Source organism: Sceloporus occidentalis, unplaced genomic scaffold, assembly GCF_023333645.1.
Source record: "Sceloporus occidentalis isolate IW3139 unplaced genomic scaffold, rSceOcc1.0.p SCAF_120, whole genome shotgun sequence".
NCBI classification, from domain to species: domain Eukaryota; kingdom Metazoa; phylum Chordata; class Lepidosauria; order Squamata; family Phrynosomatidae; genus Sceloporus; species Sceloporus occidentalis.
Window position 1 is genome coordinate 2,964,931 of NW_028317100.1, and position 21,841 is coordinate 2,986,771.

The following is a 21,841-nucleotide window of genomic DNA, read 5'->3' on the forward strand; positions in this document are numbered from 1 at the left end:
TACTGGCTCTATACAGATACTGCTCAGAGCTCAACAGGGTCATGTCACCTAAAGGTAGTAGTGCAGCAGCTCCGAGTTTGTGGATTTTGAGGACTGCCTGCTTCGTATGAAGTGGATTTGTCAAGCCCTAATGCAAAGCGATAATGCATGAGACACGTTTCATAAATAGAAAACTATATTTTAGTATTATTAACTTTATCCAGATGTAGAAATAAATGCTCATGATGTCAGCATACAAGTGCTAGATGTTCCATTTGTCGCCACCCAATACGCTGTGATCATGTGAGCTGCTCCTTTACCCAGAACGCCATGTTGAAGGAGCTGAGCCTGGCGCTCGTGAGTTTCTTCCAGTTCTCTCCAATGACATTCCTCAAAAGAGCTCTGAAAGATGAAAATAAAACCGATACAAGTCAAGCATCAGCTCCACCTCACATAACACAATGTTTCTTTAGAGGCGTACAGAAGAAAAGTTTAACCTGCAGGAAAATTGGAGCAAGAAAAGTTTAAATATTAATAAACTCATCTGAATCAAAATCATTAACTTGGAAAAATTGCTTATTTGTTGCCTAAAAAGACTTGCAACATAACATAAAAGGTTGACAAGTTTGTAAATGTTGATTCTACACAAATTCTATGAATTACTGGAGGTGTGAAAGTAATTCCAGCACATAGGGGCAAACTCCCTCTGGGTGAGCGTGGGTCGGGTCCAGTCCAATGACCGGCTCTGACCATCAATTCAAGAAGAAACTTCTTTTCTTGTTTAGTATTTCAGATAATAACAATGTTCACAAACAGTTGTACCGTAGAACCGGCTGGCTCATCCACCTCTACTTGGGAGATAGGATAGAAAGACCAGCACCACCACACAGACCCCATGGACCATGCAGTATCCAGGGCATAATCACATGGCTTTGCAGGTAGATGTTTTAATCTTTATTAAAAATCAAACGCTACCTACTGTATATAGGACTGCAGTACGTACACTTGAATCGGCTGGATGATTATGACGTAGATAAGTTTTCATACCAGCCAGCAGCCACATGCTGCAGGTGAGTTTGGAGATCTGGAACCAAAGTTCTGGTGCATCTGTTCTTCAAAAAAAGTTCTAAAATTGTAATGGTATCACATTTGCATGTTAAAATTAAAAACCCTCAAAAGGAAAAAAAAGTTCTAAATTCCACCCAGAAGACCGGGAGCATCAGAATCTAAGTGCATGTGGATATCTGCAACGATGGAAGATGTAACTTCTAAAACATGCAACTCCTATAAGGTATTTACACTTGTTTATCAATAATGTTCCTTGTCCCCCCTTTTACCCCCCCCACCGAATTTGGAACTCCAATCTAAACCTATGGGCACACTGGGCAGTTGCCCCAGCGCCCTGCTTTCTGGGGGCCCCGCGGGAAATCACCACAAAGCCCCTAAAACAGTTGCGTATCTATAGGACGTTGATGTTGAAGACCATTTCCAACAAAATAACATTGATCAATCATCCGCGAGGATGGACCGCTGTGCTGTGACGAAGTATTTATGAATTATGGATTTCTTCTCTTTTTGCATATTTGTCACACCTAAATGTCTCAGATCGTCCAACTAATTTTAACCCCTTCATGACACAGGGGTTTACTCCCCTAAATGACAGGAGCTTTTTTTGCCATTTTTTAGCATATCTTTGTTCACCCATAATTCCCCTTTTAACCAATTAAAATTACCCACACATATTATATACCGTTTTTTAAGACAGACGGGGCTTTCTTTCTATACAGCCTTTTCTTCTATAGTCTGTCATTTAGTATTAGACGTTTATTGTATTTCAAATTATATTTATTTTAGAAAGCTTTTGTATTGCGCGATTTTATCCTTTACATATGAGGGTAATTTGTCCACAAAAGGACAAAATCATATATATATATATATATATATATATATATATATATATATATATATATATATAGAGTAGCATTTGGATTAAACCCTTTCTGGGTTAATTTCCTAAGCAATTTGAATGAAGTGTGTAGATTTGTTGGAATGTCGTTTGTCATATTAAACCGTGATTCTGCTACAAAATTAAGAATTATTATTATTATTAACTGTGTGTTAGGCAGTATTAGTTTAGGAAGGACAATGGCAGTTGGTCAGCTGACTTCACACGTAACAGTCGAAGACGGCACAAACGGAATGGGAAAGATTAGCTAGTACTGGTTTCACATATATCATAACCGGAGACATTTTTTGCATCGGAAACATCGTTTGCATCGGTTTTGGACCCCGTTTACTAATACTGTGGGTGTTCCTCGCAGAGACCGTGGTCTTGGATCCAGCAGCCTTTATTTACAAACAATGTATCCTACAGTTTTATACTGAAAGGCAACAGCTTTACTATCAATTCTACAAAGGATACACTGTTGTGAGTTATTATAACTGGGAATATATGAATTTGGGCAGCATATGATCAACAGTTTTATATGTTTCCTTGATTGGTTTAGAGTGATATTAATTATAGTTAATTTTGACTTTTAATAAATAGCTACAATAGAGTTTCCAGTAATTTTGTATTTGTATTTTATTTTTACATGTTTTGTTTAGTTATTTATATTATATTTATTTAATCAATTGTTTTTCCCCTTCCTCGGTTTGCCTGTGTTTCATGCTTCAGTCCTATTGTGACCTCGATAGATGCTTCTGCCTTTATGATGTCATTATTCTCTCAGCTATATTCTGTGCATTCTGTTGCATTAGTAGACAGCGACGGTCTAACCATGAAGCTGTATGTGATTCTTGTTTTTATATGTGCTCTGATCAGTGCATCGGAGAACTTTGAATATGCAGAATGTGGGAACAGACCCCTAGTGAATGAAGCCAATGGCCCTCGTGTGGTAGGGGCCAAGTTTGGAGAGCCTACTGACTGGCCATGGATAGTTAGTATCCAGGAAGGCATTAATGGTGATTATTTTCATTCATGCGGAGGGGTGGTTCTGAATCATTTGTGGGTTCTCACAGCTGTCCATTGTTTTAAGCATCGCGGTGATGATTTGACTTTCTGGAGAGTTGTGGTTGGTGCCAACCCACTATCGGACCCGGGCACAGATGCTCAGATCCGAACCATAAAAGAAAAAATTCAACATGAGGACTACAACCCTGCAATTGAATACAATGACATTGCCTTACTCCAGCTGAATACGCCAATCTTCTTTGACACGAATACTCAGCCTGCCTGCCTTCCACCCAAAGCAGCGATTCTCAGTAACATGGATAACTGCTACGCTGCAGGCTGGGGTGTCATCAAAGAAGGATCCACTGCGCAATCAAACATCTTTCAGGAAACCAAGGTAAATTTGATTTCCGTTGAACGCTGCAACCGCCCGAGCTGGTACAACGGTGCTGTGAGTGAGTACAACCTGTGTGCGGGAAATGAACAGGAAGGCATCGATAGCTGCCACGGCGACCATGGAGGAGCTTTGATGTGCAAAAGAAGCAAAACCAAGTTCTATACTCTGGTTGGCATAAACAGCTGGGGCTCCAGCTGTAGCAAGAAGCAAAGCCCTCAAATTTACACTTCAACGCAGCACTATCTCGACTGGATCTATGGACACATCGATAAATCCAAAAAGATTGAAAAGAGAGCCGTGGAGAAAAACATCTGGCAAAAAGTAGCCAAAATGATCACCAACGTCGGCAAGAATATTGGTCTATTTTAGATGGTCCAGAATGGAAAAGAACTTTAAATCAACGGTGAACCATCTATTTGTGATTTGCAAACCATATAGAGTGTTAGGCATTAGTTGTATAAGTTAAGATATTAATAAATAGAAATGCATCAATAAGACGTGTTATTGTGATGATTATAAAACGCTGTCGATATAGTCAAAACTTCGTATAGATTAAATAAGATCAAGCAGGGGCATTGGACGTAGTTCTCTGTGCCTTTCGCGCCCTTCCAAGCGGGCTCCCTGCCTTACATGCCCTTCCAAGCGGGCTCCCTGCCAAAAGACTTATTACCGGTATTTTATTTTGCCATACGTCCGGTTTCTTGCTTAGACTGTATTACCCTTATTTGCTGGTCCTGTTATATACATAAAATACACTGCATTACCTGGATTCCAGCTTGTGGTGTCTTTGTTTGCATAATCATGCACCGTGGGTTACAGACCGAACCCCAAGTATCCCCTGCACATGGGCTCCTGCACGACCTGATCGCCCGAGTCCTGACACATTCATTTATGCGTCTGGATTTAAATATCAAAGAACGGAAAGAGGTTTAATCTTAAAACATCTTCCTGAGTATGATTTCTTTTCATCCTGCAGAATTGTTCATTGAGGACATTGTTAATTTAAGGTGCAAAGCGGCATCTAGAATTATCTATAAAAGATATTTACGTCCACTTTTTTGAAGTATGTAGTCGTATGTATTTGTTGGTTCTATATGAAGATATCAAGATCAAGAAATTGTATTTTACTCTTATTTATATTGGTAAGAAGTTTAATGCCCCAATTATTGGAATCATTCTATTTCTGTCCTTTTCCATACAAAGAAAATATCATCTATGAAACAGCAATAGGTCAGCAGGTTCGCACTTATTGCTTAACTAGTTGTAAATTGCATTCTTCATAACATATTTTATCAAAAAAATGTTCTCTCTACTGCAGAATTGTACCCATCTATGTGATTATGGAACCAGTTTTTAAGGAATCATGTTTTTGTAAAAATCTATAAAGTGGTTGAGTAGAATTTTATGACGAACAAACGTTCAACAAGTCGTCAATGACCCCATCAGGACCATGTTTGCATTAAGTGTCCAGACCAGTTTTTATATTTTTGCAATCTTTTGTATCTGTATTTTACGCTTCACTCTGGTTATGGTATCCTTATTTTAACCCTTTAATGACCAATGACATGCAGGGCACGTCACGAGAATTAAAAAAAAAAACAATGGCTTGCCTGCCACATTGTGACTTAAAATTAAGTTAGAAAGCGGTAACCTGTCAGGACCCGGGCGAGCAGGTCGGGTAGGAGCCAATGTGCAGGGGATACGGGGAAGTCTGTCTGTACCCCTTTATGCATATTGATGGGTAGATAGGTACAGACAGATTAGCAGTACTGGAAAACGGAATAGAAAGGAGCTGAGGTAGAGACAGGGGAGCTGAGGCAAAGACAGGGGAGCTGAGGCAGGGCGGACGGCAGATAAGCCCACTGGTAGGGCGGACGGCAGGTACAGGCTCAGGTACTGGCTCTGGTACTGGCACACTGGCAGGTAAGCCCACTGGCGGGGCAGACAGGAACGGAGGTCAACTGGCGGGGCGGAACGGTAACGGAGGACCACTGGCGGGGCGGACGGGAACAGAGCAATACAGGGCCAGGCACAAGCTCAGGTAACGGTGCAGGCGCAGGCTCAGGTAACGGTGCAGGCGCAGGCTCAGGCTCAGGTAACGGTGCAGGCACAGGCTCATGTGCAGGTGCTGGCTCAGGTAATGAGGCTTAGCTGTACCTGGTAATCTGGTTCTGAGCACTCCAGAGGTAGGAGGGCGGCCACTAGTGGAAGCAGATGGATATGCCTGATGTACAATTAAGCCATGTTTCAGACAGCAAAAAGTGGACCCTGACATAACCTGTAAAAATAATTCTCCGGTGATGTTTATAAAAATGTATGGTTTGGTATAAATTGAATTTGCAGGGTTCATAGATGTCCCAAATAGGACCTGAGCTCAGACCGACCAGATGCTAAAATTAAAAAAATATTATACCTCAAATGTGGCTTCTTAGCCCCCAAACAACCTTTTGCATTAGGACAGGGTGACCAAGTATGAAAAAAACAGGTTTTGAAAAATATGAAAACACTAAAAAACTAAAAACAACGGGTATTGTCGGTGATATTACAATCTATTTAATGTTTTTTTTCCATTAACTTTTGTAGGTTAAAAAATAAAAGTCAATAAAGTCAATAAGTGTTTGTATAGTAAATTAGATAATGTAATCAAAACAGTGGTATCTCCTGAAAATAACAATATATATATAATGAGAGAGAAGAAAATTACAGCTAAACACAAGTACTGCAACAGTGTTAAAACAAAGGAGGGTTGCCTCCATGACATTAATCATTACTTCATTACTAAATTCACTTTTTGTGTTTTAATCAGTGTTTGATTCAAAAGTTCATCCTGGGATATCTGGTGTCTGTAGGAAAATGTGACAAAACTAGTATAACCAAAGTCCTGTAATGAAATTCCTGTCCCCGCTCAGGGCTGTCTGCAAAACCAACAGCAATCAGGGACATAACAAAAGAATAGAACTAATTTAATGGGGAGGAATAATTATGGAGTTGAAAAAAAATGATTGTTTCCATGGTATGTGTTCTGCCCCCACGATGTATTACTAGTACAAGGTTTGGCAGACAGCGAACAACTACTCAATAAAAACCCAGGAAGCAATGGTACTGTTTGGATTCTTACTGACTTTACTTTTTATTTGATTTTATTTTTTGTAAAAAGAGTTATATTTCCAAGGCCTGTGTGTAAGAAAAAGGGAGAGCTCATCACTGCTCTAACTGTCTTCTCCTCAGACTAGCTTACAGTGGAATAACCTGGAACAGGAAGTTGACAGAAACATGGCCAAAGTTCACCACCAGGTGGCAGTGTAAGGCACCAACTTTATATATACTACGCACAGACATATATACAGATGTCAGAATAGTATGCAAGGATGAATGATTCAGATTCTCGTTCTCAATAGCTGCTTCTTCAAATACAGCTTGGAGTTAGAATTCATGCAAAGGGTTTCCCAACCAGCTGCCAATCAGTTTAGAACCACAAGCCTAGATCTTCCATTAAAAAAGGTGACACTGCTGGCTTTATGTGTATAGTGATATTTATTGCCAATAACACCCAGAGGAGTTTTTCTGGAGGTAGACATTAGCAGTTTATATCTAAATAATGCAATCTATCTCTGTGAATATTGCTTGAGCAGCCATATTAACATCCTTTTCCCTTGATCTGTATGGTTATTCCTCCCCATTATCTCAGATGTTTGTTGTATCATGTTCTCCATATAGCATGGGAGATTCTTGAAAGCCCTCATAACAACCTGCAATCTCTTTTTACACTGCATATACACTATATGGACAAAAGTATTGGCACACCTGGCCATTACAGAAACTTTTATGACATTGCATTATAAATACATATGAATATGCAGTTGTTCCCTCTTTAAAGCTAAAACAGCTTCCACTCTTCTGGGAAGGCTTTCCACATGATAGAGCATTTGTGAGGTCAGGCACTGATGTTGGATGAGACGTATGGCTTTACGGAGCTTGATTTGTGCGTCGGGGTTCAGTAATTCTGGAAAAGAAAAAGATCTTCCACAAACTGTTCCCACAAAGTTGGAAGCAGAGAATTGACCAAAATGTCTTGGTGTGCTGAAGGTGCTGTTGTCTATGGTACAATACCGCAGCATGATAAACTAAAAATGGAATTGTATAACTGCTGAAATATCTACACAAACATCATATAATTCAAATGACATAAAAGTGGCTTCAGTCTTGCCCATGGCATCTCCCTGTTATATGGCCTGCTCCTTCTCCTTGTATATCCTGCCCTCCCGTCTCATGTAGGTAAGTGGGAGACGGCTCTACAGATAGACCTTAAGGAGGAACATTGGGAGAATAGCAATAGGGATGTGACGTTTCACCCTTCGCTGTCTGGAATTGTTTGAACTCTGACTGATTATCAGGTCCATTACCTGATTTAGCCAGCCTATATAAACCTGCCCAGCCCTTCAGTCTGGGCCTTGACATTGACCTTTTAGGACTGCCTGTATGGTTCCTGATCTGCTCCTGTATGGTTCCTGATCTGCTCCTGTCGTGTGTGCCCCATCCAGAGGGCTTCCAGTTGTGTGTGCCCCATCCAGAGGGCTTCCTGTCGTGTGTGCCCCATCCAGAGGGCTTCCTGCTGTGTGTGCCCCATCCAGAGGGCTTCCTGCCGTGTGTGCCCCATCCAGAGGGCTTCCTGCCGTGTGTGCCCCATCCAGAGAGCTTCCTGCCGTGTGTGCCCCATCCAGAGGGCTTCCTGCCGTGTGTGCCCAATCCAGACGGCTTCCAGCCAAGAGACTTTTCCTGTGTATATGTTGTTGTACCATCATCTGCAATACAACTATTATCAGCATCTTCTGTCTGTGATTTATTTCCTGCGCCCGTCTGTACCAACCCCAAGCCATCATGCATCGTGGGGTACAGACAGAGCCCCTCGTATCCCCTGCACCTGGGTTCCTATCAGACCTGATAACCCGGTCCGTGACAAGGGATCAGGAGTTGTCATACAAACTGTTGGCCTCCTTCAATCTGAGAAATCTTTAACGTCTATGAAACGCTCTATTATATGACACCTTCTTAATGCTGCTCGTTGTCTAATTCCTTTATACTGGAGACGTCCTGAGGCCCCTTCCTTCCATCGAGGATGATGGAAGAATTGGTCCACTTGTCCTCTGATAGGATGGAAGCATATACAGGGGTTTGGACATGCTGGTTAGCCTTCCAATCCTCTACGGTTTTGGCGGAGCTCCTAATGTAATGATAGGCAGACCCCACTGGCTCTAGGCCCTCTTTCACCAAAGGCGTGCAGACTACCTCCTTCTATTCTGATCCCTTTTCCCTTTCCTCTCTCTTTGCTTACCCCCCCTTCACTTACCCCCATCTCTGTCCCCCTTTTTCCCTTCTCTTTCTAGGTGCGGGCCACGGTGGCGGGGGCTTTCGCGGGTTGCAATTCGCGCTTGTCGATCTTTTATTTTTATATATATATACTTTACAATGCTCCACCTGGTTGTATTTACTTGGACATGTCTTCAAATTCTTGTATGATTTTGTACAGAGATGTATCTGAACCCCTTTTATGATTCCTTTTTTATGTATTTGCTTTGTACCGTGATGTCAATGTTTCCTTTTTCCCCCGATGGTGACATCACTGCATAATTATTTTGAATTTGAATTATTTAGCTATTTTTATTTTTTCCATGTTTAAAATAAATATTTTACTAATCACATTAGAAAGCTGTGCTCCATTGACTTGCATGGTTGAATGCTTTACCTCTTGGAAATTTGTTTATTTTTTAAAGGACACCACCGTCTTGTGAGATACAAAATCTCTCGCCGTGACGCTTGTGACCAGTCTGACCAGATCACAGTGCGTCCTGGGATCTACTGGCTCTATACAGATACTGCCTGGAGCTCAACAGGGTCATCTCACCTAAAGGTAGTAGTGCAGCAGCTCTGAGTTTGTGGATTTTGAGGACTGCCTGCTTCGTATGAAGTGGATTTGTCAAGCCCTAATGCAAAGCGATAATGCATGAGACACGTTTCATAAATAGAAAACTATATTTTAGAATTATTAGAAATATTAGAAATGTAGAAATAAATGCTCATGATGTCAGCATACAAGTGCTAGATGTTCCATTTGTCGCCACCCGATATGCTGTGATCATGTGAGCTGCTCCTTTACCCAGAACGCCATGTTGAAGGAGCTGAGCCTGGCGCTCGTGAGTTTCTTCCAGTTCTCTCCAATGACATTCCTCAAAAGAGCTCTGAAAGATGAAAATAAAACCGAGACAAGTGAAGCATCAGCTCCACCTCACATAACACAATGTTTCTTTAGAGGCGTACAGAACAAAAGTTTAACCCTGAGGAAAATTGGAGCAAGAAAAGTTTAAATATTAATAAACTCATCTGAATCAAAATCATTAACTTGGAAAAATTGCTTATTTGTTGCCTAAAAAGACTTGCAACATAACATAAAAGGTTGACAAGTTTGTAAATGTTGATTCTACACAAATTCTATGAATTACTGGAGGTGTGAAAGTAATTCCAGCACATAGGGGCAAACTCCCTCTGGGTGAGCGTGTGTCGGGTCCAGTCCAATGACCGGCTCTGACCATCAATTCAAGAAGAAACTTCTTTTCTTGTTTAGTATTTCAGATAATAACAATGTTCACAAACAGTTGTACCGTAGAACCGGCTGGCTCATCCACCTGTACTTGGGAGATAGGATAGAAAGACCAGCACCACCACACAGACCCCATGGACCATGCAGTATCCAGGGCATAATCACATGGCTTTGCAGGTAGATGTTTTAATCTTTATTAAAAATCAAACGCTACCTACTGTATATAGGACTGCAGTACGTACACTTGAATCGGCTGGATGATTATGACGTAGATAAGTTTTCATACCAGCCGGCAGCCGCATGCTGCAGGTGAGTTTGGAGAACTCTTGGCTGGAACCAAAGTTCTGGTGCGTCTGTTCTTCAAAAAAGTTCTAAAATTGTAATGGTATCACATTTGCATGTTAAAATTAAAAACCCTCAAAAGGAAAAAAAAGTTCTAAATTCCACCCAGAAGACCGGGAGCATCAGAATCTAAGTGCATGTGGATATCTGCAACGATGGAAGATGTAACTTCTAAAACATGCAACTCCTATAAGGTATTTACACTTGTTTATCAATAATGTTCCTTGTCCCCCCTTTTACCCCCCCCCACCGAATTTGGAACTCCAATCTAAACCTATGGGCACACTGGGCAGTTGCCCCAGCGCCCTGCTTTCTGGGGGCCCCGCGGGAAATCACCACAAAGCCCCTAAAACAGTTGCGTATCTATAGGACGTTGATGTTGAAGACCATTTCCAACAAAATAACATTGATCAATCATCCGCGAGGATGGACCGCTGTGCTGTGACGAAGTATTTATGAATTATGGATTTCTTCTCTTTTTGCATATTTGTCACACCTAAATGTCTCAGATCGTCCAACTAATTTTAACCCCTTCATGACACAGGGGTTTACTCCCCTAAATGACAGGAGCTTTTTTTGCCATTTTTTAGCATATCTTTGTTCACCCATAATTCCCCTTTTAACCAATTAAAAGTACCCACACATATTATATACCGTTTTTTAAGACAGACGGGGCTTTCTTTCTATACAGCCTTTTCTTCTATAGTCTGTCATTTAGTATTAGACGTTTATTGTATTTCAAATTATATTTATTTTAGAAAGCTTTTGTATTGCGCGATTTTATCCTTTACATATGAGGGTAATTTGTCCACAAAAGGACAAAATTATATATATATATATATAGTAGCATTTGGATTAAACCCTTTCTGGGTTAATTTCCTAAGCAATTTGAATGAAGTGTGTAGATTTGTTGGAATGTCGTTTGTCATATTAAACCGTGATTCTGCTACAAAAATAAGAATTATTATTATTATTAACTGTGTGTTAGGCAGTATTAGTTTAGGAAGGACAATGGCAGTTGGTCAGCTGACTTCCCACGTAACAGTCGAAGACGGCACAAACGGAATGGGAAAGATTAGCTAGTACTGGTTTCACATATATCATAACCGGAGACATTTTTTGCATCGGAAACATCGTTTGCATCGGTTTTGGACCCCGTTTACTAATACTGTGGGTGTTCCTCGCAGAGACCGTGGTCTTGGATCCAGCAGCCTTTATTTACAAACAATGTATCCTACAGTTTTATACTGAAAGGCAACAGCTTTACTATCAATTCTACAAAGGATACACTGTTGTGAGTTATTATAACTGGGAATATATGAATTTGGGCAGCATATGATCAACAGTTTTATATGTTTCTTTGATTGGTTTAGGGTGATATTAATAATAGTTAATTTTGACTTTTAATAAATAGCTACAATAAAGTTTCCAGTAATTTTGTATTTGTATTTTATTTTTACATGTTTTGTTTAGTTATTTATATTATATTTATTTAATCAATTGTTTTTCCCCTTCCTCGGTTTGCCTGTGTTTCATGCTTCAGTTCTATTGTGACCTCGATAGATGCTTCTGCCTTTATGATGTCATTATTCTCTCAGCTATATTCTGTGCATTCTGTTGCATTAGTAGACAGCGACGGTCTAACCATGAAGCTGTATGTGATTCTTGTTTTTATATGTGCTCTGATCAGTGCATCGGAGAACTTTGAATATGCAGAATGTGGGAACAGACCCCTAGTGAATGAAGCCAATGGCCCTCGTGTGGTAGGGGCCAAGTTTGGAGAGCCTACTGACTGGCCATGGATAGTTAGTATCCAGGAAGGCATTAATGGTGATTATTTTCATTCATGCGGAGGGGTGGTTCTGAATCATTTGTGGGTTCTCACAGCTGCCCATTGTTTTAAGCATCGCGGTGATGATTTGACTTTCTGGAGAGTTGTGGTTGGTGCCAACCCACTATCGGACCCGGGGACAGATGCTCAGATCCGAACCATAAAAGAAAAAATTCAACATGAGGACTACAACCCTGCAATTGAATACAATGACATTGCCTTACTCCAGCTGAATACGCCAATCTTCTTTGACACGAATACTCAGCCTGCCTGCCTTCCACCCAAAGCAGCGATTCTCAGTAACATGGATAACTGCTACGCTGCAGGCTGGGGTGTCATCAAAGAAGGATCCACTGCGCAATCAAACATCTTTCAGGAAACCAAGGTAAATTTGATTTCTGTTGAACGCTGCAACCGCCCGAGCTGGTACAACGGTGCTGTGAGTGAGTACAACCTGTGTGCGGGAAATGAACAGGAAGGCATCGATAGCTGCCACGGCGACCATGGAGGAGCTTTGATGTGCAAAAGAAGCAAAACCAAGTTCTATACTCTGGTTGGCATAAACAGCTGGGGCTCCAGCTGTAGCAAGAAGCAAAGCCCTCAAATTTACACTTCAACGCAGCACTATCTCGACTGGATCTATGGACACATCGATAAATCCAAAAAGATTGAAAAGAGAGCCGTGGAGAAAAACATCTGGCAAAAATTTGCCAAAATTATCACCAACGTCGGCAAGAAGATTGGTCTATTTTAGATGGTCCAGAATGGAAAAGAACTTTAAATCAATGGTGAACCATCTATTTGTGATTTGCAAACCATATAGAGTGTTAGGCATTAGTTGTATAAGTTAAGATATTAATAAATAGAAATGCATCAATAAGACGTGTTATTGTGATGATTATAAAACGCTGTCGATATAGTCAAAACTTCGTATAGATTACCTAAGATCAAGCAGGGGCATTGGACGTAGTCTTTCTTTTGTGAAGTAGCAAGGTACCCGGTAAATATTGAAATCTTGTGGTCTGGCTATTCTTCTGCTGATCTGCAAAATCTAATACTGGGTTTGCAAATTAATACATTTTTCATGTGCTGTTTATGGGCTTTCAATATCTTATGGTAAAAAGGAGAAAAAAACCAAAAAGAAAAACATATACTGTATTATGTAAAGTAGGAAGAAAAAAAAGACTCTCAAGGTAAAAATAAATAAATAGCTCCAAAACAGAGTTATCTATGAAACAGCAATAGGACAGCAGGTTCGCACTTATTGCTTAACTAGTTGTAAATTGCATTGTTCATAACATATTTTATCAAAGAAATGTTCTCTCTACTGCAGAATTGTACCCATCTATGTGATTATGGAACCAGTTTTTAAGGAATCATGTTTTTGTAAAAAATCTATAAAGTGGTTGAGTAGAATTTTATGACGAACAAACGTTCAACACGTCGTCAATGACCACTTCAGAACCATGTTTGCATTAAGTGTCCAGACCAGTTTTTATATTTTTCCAATCTTTTGCATCTTTATTTTACGCTTCACTCTGGTTATGGTCTCCTTATTTTAACCCTTTAATGACCAATGACATGCAGGGCAGGTCACGTCACGAACGGCAGGTACAGGCGCAGGTACAGGCTCGGGTACTGGCACACTGGCAGGTAAGCCCACTGGCAGGTAAGCCCACTGGCGGTGCGGACGGCAACGGAGGCCCACTGGCGGGGCGGACGGCAACAGAGCAATACAGGGCCAGGCACAGGCTCAGGTAACGGCGCAGGTAACGGCGCAGGCGCAGGTAACGGCGCAGGCGCAGGTAACGGCCCAGGCGCAGGTAACGGCCCAGGCGCAGGCTCAGGTAACGGCCCAGGCAACGGCGCAGGCTCAGGTAACGGTGCAGGCACAGGTAACGGTGCAGGCACAGGTAACGGTGCAGGCACAGACACAGGTAACGGTGCAGGCACAGGCACAGGTAACGGTGCAGGCACAGGCTCAGGTAACGGTGCAGGCTCAGGTAACGGTGCAGGCACAGGCTCAGGTAACGGCACAGGCTCAGGTAACGACGCAGGCTCAGGTAACGGCGCAGGCACAGGCTCAGGTAACGGCGCAGGCACAGGCTCAGGTAACGGTGCAGGCGCAGGCTCATGTGCAGGTGGAGGTGCAGGCGCAGGTGGAGGTGGAGGTGGAGGTGGAGGTACTGGTTCAGAGCAAAACAGTCCTTCAACATCAATGCCAAGGCCCTGACTGAAGGGCAGGGCAGGTCTTATAAAGGCAGGGCTTCACTCAGGTAATGAGGGTCAGCTGTGCCTGGTAATCTGGTTCTGTGCACTCCAGAGGCAGGAGGGCGGCCACTAGTGGTAGCACATGGATATGCCTGATGTATAATTAAGCCATGGTTCAGGCAGAGAAAAGTGGACCCTGACATAACCTGTAAAAATAATTCTCCAGTGATGTTTATAAAAATGTATGGTTTGGTATAAATTGAATTTGCCGGGTTCATAGATGTCCCAAATAGGACCTGAGCTCAGACCGACCAGATGCTAAAATTAAAACAAACTTACACCTCAAATGTGGCTTCTTAGCCCCAAAACAACCTGACAAACCGTTGCATGAGGACAGGGTGACCAAGTATGAAAAAAACCTGTTTTTGAAAAATATCAAAACGCTACCTGTTGTCTTTTAATTTGCAAAAAAAACCCAACCAAAACCTAAAAACTGTCACGAGAGCCGCACTTACCTCGCGTGCTCGTGGCAGCTCCCTCCGTCCTGCCGCTGACGCCGCACGGTCACGTCGGGGTCGCGGCTCCGCCCCCGCCGCGACCCGATGTTGGCTGAGTGTCACCAGGGGATCCCGGCGGCGCGCCCGTCGAAGCCGCCGACGCCGTACGGTCGCGGCGAGGTCCTGCCTCCATGTCGTCACTCGGGCTTGCGCCTGCTCGCCAGGGACGTGCAGGCGCGTCACCACCTCCCCCCACCGGGATCGCGGATCGGATGACTGCCGCGATGACGTCACGCGGCGCACGACACGCACGCCGCGCACGGCACGCCGCGGCCTCATTGTGAGTAGGCATTCCCTATTTAAAGGCCATTTGTTTTATCTTCTGTACCCGTTCAAAGTATATTGCTTTTTGGGGTGTGCTGTTCCTTGTGACATTATCTTGCCTTGTGTACCGACCCTTGCCTGCTCTTTTGACTACGATTCTGATCTGCCTGCCTCGACCTCGGACCTGTTATACCGTTTTGCCTCTTATCTGTCTGCCTCGACCTCGGATACGTTTTGACCTCGCTGTTTGCCGTTGCTCTTTTGACTGGACTACGCTACGTCCATATATCTGCATAGTTGGATCCTCCCCCGCTACCTGACCCCGTGACAATTTTGAACGGGTCATATATGGATCCCGCGGATATGGCACGGCTGCAAGCACGTCAGGACCTCCAGGACCAGCGTCTCGCCGCCCAGGCTGCTCAACTCCAATCCCTGGAGCAAAAGGTCGACGCCATGACAGGCCTGCTACGTTCCTTGACATCGCTACCTACCGTGAGTTCTCCTCATCGCAGAGACGCCTCATACGAGGACACGGGGGCCGTCGCAAGGTTTCCTCTGCCCGATAAATATTCTGGGGATCCGAAGGAGTGCCGTGGCTTCCTCAACCAATGTATGCTCCACTTCCGGAACCATCCCCAAGCGTTCCTGACATCCTCCAAAAGGGTCTCGTTCATTATTTCACTTCTGAAAGGTGACGCATTGCTATGGGCATCTCCCCTTGTTGAACAAGAATCATACCTCCTTGAGGACTGTCCCGCTTTTATGGAAGCTCTTCGAACCGTCTTTGACGCTCCTGGTCGTAAAAAGACTGCAGAGTCCTCGTTGCTTGATCTTCACCAAGGCCGCAAAACCCTGGCTCAATACACCGTGGAATTCCGCACCCTAGCCCATGAGACCAACTGGGAAGAGGGCGCTCTCAAGGCCGCCTTCAAACGCGGTCTCAACGAGAAGATCAAAGACGCTCTCGTCTTCCACGACACCCCCACAGATCTCGAGGATCTATCTCATAGCCCTGTGTCTAAGAGTGGATAAACGTATCCAAGAGAGGTTGCAAGACCACAGCCGCGGAAGAAAAACAGGACTATTTGCCTCCGGTCTCGCAAGAGCTTCATCCTCTACGCCCCCGTCGTCCGTTGCCGATGAACCCATGGAGATCGGGAACGTTCGTCGACTGTCCGAGGCTGAAAAGAAGCACAGACGGACACAGGGACTATGTATGTACTGTGGTCAAGCCGACCACCTTTTGTCTTCCTGTCCCACCAGGCCGGTAAAAGACAACGCTTAGGTTGTACCGGAGAAGGCACCCTAAGCACATATCGCCTTACTTTTCCTCCTGCTACTCGAATGACGGTGCCTATCTCCATCCGCTGGGAGGATCATGTGGTGACCACCCGCGCCTTCATAGATTCCGGAGCTGCGGGCATGTTCATGGATCTCCAGTGGGCCAAGGATAATCACGTACCGCTTCGCACCAAAGACACGCCTTCTCTGGTGGTGTCCGTTGATGGCTCCCTTCTGGGATCAGGGCTCGTGACACAGGAATCCATACCCCTAACCCTACTGGTGGGGGTAACCCACCAGGAACAGCTCACGTTCGAGATAATCAAGTCTCCTCATGCCTCTCTCATCCTGGGACATCCCTGGCTACGTCAACACAACCCTCACATCGATTGGGACAGAGGAGACATACTGGCATGGAGCAACCGGTGCCATGTGTCTTGTGTCGTGCCCTGTCGCCGAGTCAATCTCGTCCTTGAGATCACACCCACAGACCCCAGAACCCTGGTACCAAAACACTACTGGGACTACTTGGATGTGTTTTCCAAAAAGGATGCGGAGAAGTTACCACCACATCGGCCCTACGATTGTGCCATCGAACTGTTACCTGGGTCCAACCCACCAAGGGGTCGAACGTTCCCTCTCTCCGAACCGGAGAACAAAGCCCTTGAAACATACATCAAGGAAAGCCTAGACAAAGGCTTCATTCGCCCATCCTCTTCGCCTGCCAGGGCTGGATTCTTCTTCGTGGCCAAGAAGTAAGGGTCCCTAAGGCCATGCATCGATTACAGGGGTCTGAACCTTATCACGGTTAAGAACCGATATCCGCTTCCCCTCATCACAGAGATCTACGACCTCCTGAAAGGGGCCACCTATTTCACCAAACTGGATCTCAGGGGTGCCTACAATCTGATTCGCGTTAAGTCCGGGGACGAGTGGAAGACGGCCTTCAACACCCGCTTCGGGCACTACGAATATAGAGTCATGCCCTTCGGGTTGTGCAACGCTCCTGCGGTCTTCCAGGCCTTCATTAACGACGTCTTCAGAGATATGCTTTTGTCCCACGTCATTGTATATTTGGACGACATCCTTGTCTATTCCCCTACACTCGACGCACACCGGCGTCACCTAAAGGCTGTTCTACAGAGGCTACGGGAGAACGGTTTGTACGCCAAGGCCGAAAAATGCGTCTTCGAGAAGACCCGTTTGCCCTTCCTTGGGTACATCGTCTCCTCCGAAGGTCTTCACATGGACCCTGCTAAACTCGAGGCCATAACCACATGGCCCCTCCCGCAAACGCTCAAAGCCATCCAACGTTTCCTGGGCTTCGCCAATTATTATAGACGCTTTATCAGAAATTACGCTACCATAGCCGCTCCAATCACTGCTATGACTAAAAAAGGAGTTGACCCGTCTCTGTGGACCACACACGCCCGTCAGGCGTTCGACCGTCTTAAACAAGCCTTCGTCTCTGCCCCCATATTACGGCGGCCGGATCCTTCCAAACAGTATCTCCTAGAGGTTGATGCCTCCGAAACCGGAGCAGGGGCTGTGTTATCGCAACGACACGACCAGACCACAAAATATCATCCCTGTGCCTTCTTTTCTAAAGGTTTCTCCACGGCTGAACGGAACTACGACGTTGGGAACCGCGAACTCCTAGCCGTCAAAATGGCGTTCGAGGAGTGGCGCCACCTGTTAGAAGGCACGGAACAACCTGTAGTCGTCATGACCGACCACAAGAACCTGTTGTACATTGAGAGCGCCAAGAGGTTAAGTCCTCGACAAGCACGGTGGTCGCTTTTTTTTAACCGGTTTCATTTCTACATTACTTACAGACCGGGCTCCAAAAACGTCAAGGCCGATGCACTCTCCAGACAACATGACAGCCACCGGGTTTGTCCCTCCGCACTATGAGCAAAATCCGCATGTCCCAAGGGGCCGTCCCGTCTTCCGGACGTCCTCCTCCGGGTCGTCTTTACGTACCTCCCAGTCTCCGCCCGGACGTCCTTCACTGGGGACATAAGTCCTTTCTCGCAGGTCACTCTGGTTTTCGGAAGACGGACTACCTCATACGGAAAGCATTCTGGTGGCCATCTCTTGCCAAAGACATTCGAGCGTACCTTGCTGCCTGTCACACCTGCGCATGCCAAAAGACCTCTCGTCGCCACAAACGATGTGCTGACTCCAAGAGGACGCCTCCTCCAGCTTACCAAGTGGGTGACCGTGTCTGGTTGTCTACGCGACACATCCGTTTACGCCAGTCGTCCAGGACTCTGGGGCCCAGTTTTATCGGTCCTTTCCGCATCCATGCCGTGCTCAACGACGTGACGGTGTCCCTTGCTCTGCCACCTACCATGAGAATACCTAGGTCCTTCCACGTCTCGTGTTGAAGCCGTTTGTGTCCAACCAGTTCTCCGGTCCCGTTCAGTCTCCTGCTCCCCTCGACGTCCAGAGTCATGAGGAGTACCTCGTTGACGGGATCCTTGATTCCCGTAGGGTTCACAACGGCTTACAGTACCTTGTGGCCTGGAAAGGGTACGGTCCTGAGGAGCGGACTTGGGTGCCGGCTCGCTTCGTGCACGCTCCCCGTTGTGTCGCCCGTTTCCACGCGCTGTTTCCCTCTCGTCCGGCTCCGTCGCGCTCGGGGCGCGCTCCAGGGGATCCCGGTGGCGCGCCCGTCGAAGCCGCCGACGCCGTACGGTCGCGGCGAGGTCGCGGCTTCACCGCCGCCGCGACCGGACGCCGGCAGGGAGGTCCTGCCTCCACGTCGTCACTCGGGCTTGCGCCTGCTCGCCAGGGACGTGCAGGCGCGTCACCACCTCCCCCCACCGGGATCGCGGCCTCATTGTGAGTAGGCATTCCCTATTTAAAGGCCATTTGTTTTATCTTCTGTACCCGTTCAAAGTATATTGCTTTTTGGGGTGTGCTGTTCCTTGTGACATTATCTTGCCTTGTGTACCGACCCTTGCCTGCTCTTTTGACTACGATTCTGATCTGCCTGCCTCGACCTCGGACCTGTTATACCGTTTTGCCTCTTATCTGCCTGCCTCGACCTCGGATACGTTTTGACCTCGCTGTTTGCCGTTGCTCTTTTGACTGGACTACGCTACGTCCATATATCTGCATAGTTGGATCCTCCCCCGCTACCTGACCCCGTGACAAAAACAATGGGTATTGTCGGTGATATTACAATCTATTTAGTGTTTTTTTTCCATTAACTTTTGTATCTTAAAAAATAAAAGTCAATAAAGTCAATAAGTGTTTTTATAGTAAATTAGATAATATAATCAAACCAGTGGTGTCTATGAAAAAAAAACAATATATATAATGAGAGAGAAGAAAATTACAGCTAAACACAAGTACTGCAAAAGTGTTAAAACAAAGGAGGGTTGTCTCCATGACATTAATCATTACTAAATTCACTTTTTGTGTTTTAATCAGTGTTTGATTCAAAAGTTCATCCTGGGGTAGCTGGTGTCTGTAGGAAAATGTGACAAAACTAGTATAACCAAAGTCCTGTAGTGAAATTCCTGTCCCCGCTCAGGGCTGTCTGCACCAATCAACAGCAATCAGGGACTTAACAAAAGAATAGAACTAATTTAATGGGGAGGAATAATTATGGAGTTGAAAAAACATGATTGTTTCCATGGTATGTGTTCTGCCCTCACAATGTGTTACTAGTACAAGGTTTGGCAGACAGCGAACAACTATTCAGCTGGAGCAAAGCAATGTCATTGTATTCAATTGCAGGGTTGTAGTCCTCATGTTGAATTTTTTCTTTTATGGTTCGGATCTGAGCATCTGTCCCCGGGTCCGATAGTGGGTTGGCACCAACCACAACTCTCCAGAAAGTCAAATCATCACCGCGATGCTTAAAACAATGGGCAGCTGTTTGGATTCTTACTGACTTTACTTTTTATTTGATTTTATTTTTTATAAAAAGACTTATATTTCCAAGGACTGTGCCTTCGAAAATTAACCCTTAACACCCCATCAACCATGACTGCCCCTAAAATTAACCCTTAACACCCCATCAACCATGCCTGCCCCTAAAATTAACCCTTAACACCCCATCAACCATGACTGCCCCTAAAATTAACCCTTAACACCCCATTAAGTATAACTGCCCCTAAAATTAACCCTAAACACCCCATCAACCATAACTGCCCCTAAATTAACCCTAAACACCCCATCAACCATAACTGCCGCTAAATTAACCCTAAACACCTCATCAACCATAAATGCACCTAAATTAACACTAAAGACCCCATCAACCATACCAATTTATTAGGTAATTTATCTGGAGTACATGCAATTAATTTAGGGGCAGTTATGGTTAATGGAGTATTTAGGTTTAATTTCAGGGGCCGTTATGGTTGATGGGGTCTTTACGGTTAATTTCAGGGGCAGTTATGGTTGATGGGGTGTTTAGGGTTAATTTAGGGGCAGTTATGGTTGATGGGGGCTTTAGGGTTAATTTAGGGGCAGTTATGGTTGATGGGGTATAAGGGTTAATTTTATACTGAGGGTTAATTTAATTAATTTAATAAAGTTAACTGAAGGTGCAGTTATAGGTAAAGGGGGGCAAACTCAGGGGAATCTAAATCCTGGGGGCAGTGAAGATTATTAATGTATTTATTTATAAAAGTATGGTATCAGTAATATTCTCTGAATGATTCGAATCTCTGTAAGATTCGGATCCCTGTAAGATCCGGATCCCTGTAAGATTCGAATCATTTGAATCATTTGAATCATTGAATCATTTGAATCATTTGAATCTTCGGATCATTCGAATCTTCGGACGACTCTCTGACTCTATGAGTCATCGTTCCTCTGTGAATTAATGAGCTGTAACCTGACCCCAGAGTCTGTGTCTGAGTGCTCTGCAGATGACTCACTCTAGGATGATTCACAGACTGAACTGGCACCGCTACAAATGAATCGTTCAGTCTCCTGAACCGATTTATCCGGATCACTAAAAAGAATCGGATCAAATGAACGATTCGTTCATGATCCGGACATCACTAGTTTATATATACTACGCACAGACATATATACAGATGTCAGAATAATATGTGTAACCCCTCAAGAGGTTTTAGTGATTGCTGCTGTCACTGACTCACCTGCAGTTCTTATGGAGTGACCAGCAGATGGCGAACTGCAAAGCACATGGGTGAGGTACAAAAGGGGCCATTGGAGTTTGGAGAGGGGAGTTGAGAGTTGGATGCCAGAGGTGAAGGACCCTTGCTGAGAGAGAGAAGGAGAGTGAGAGAGGCCTAGGACCAGAGGCCTGCTTGAAATCCATGCTCAGAGGAGAGTTGCAGCATCCTGGCAGAATCTTCCAGCAGACAGAGATACAGAGCTGTTTGCAGCAGAGTTGGCAGTGAAGAAGTTAAAGGCTGAACTGCCCTGATTGCAGGTGGTAGAG

At 44.5% G+C, this 21,841-nt stretch overlaps 2 pseudogenes; both read left to right on the plus strand.

Annotated features, from left to right (window-relative positions):
- Positions 1-2,759: 2,759 nt before the first annotated feature.
- On the plus strand, positions 2,760-3,698 carry LOC149282287 (acrosin pseudogene; annotated as a pseudogene).
- An 8,214-nt stretch (positions 3,699-11,912) lies between these two features.
- Positions 11,913-12,851, plus strand: LOC149282288 (acrosin pseudogene; annotated as a pseudogene).
- Positions 12,852-21,841: the final 8,990 nt, after the last annotated feature.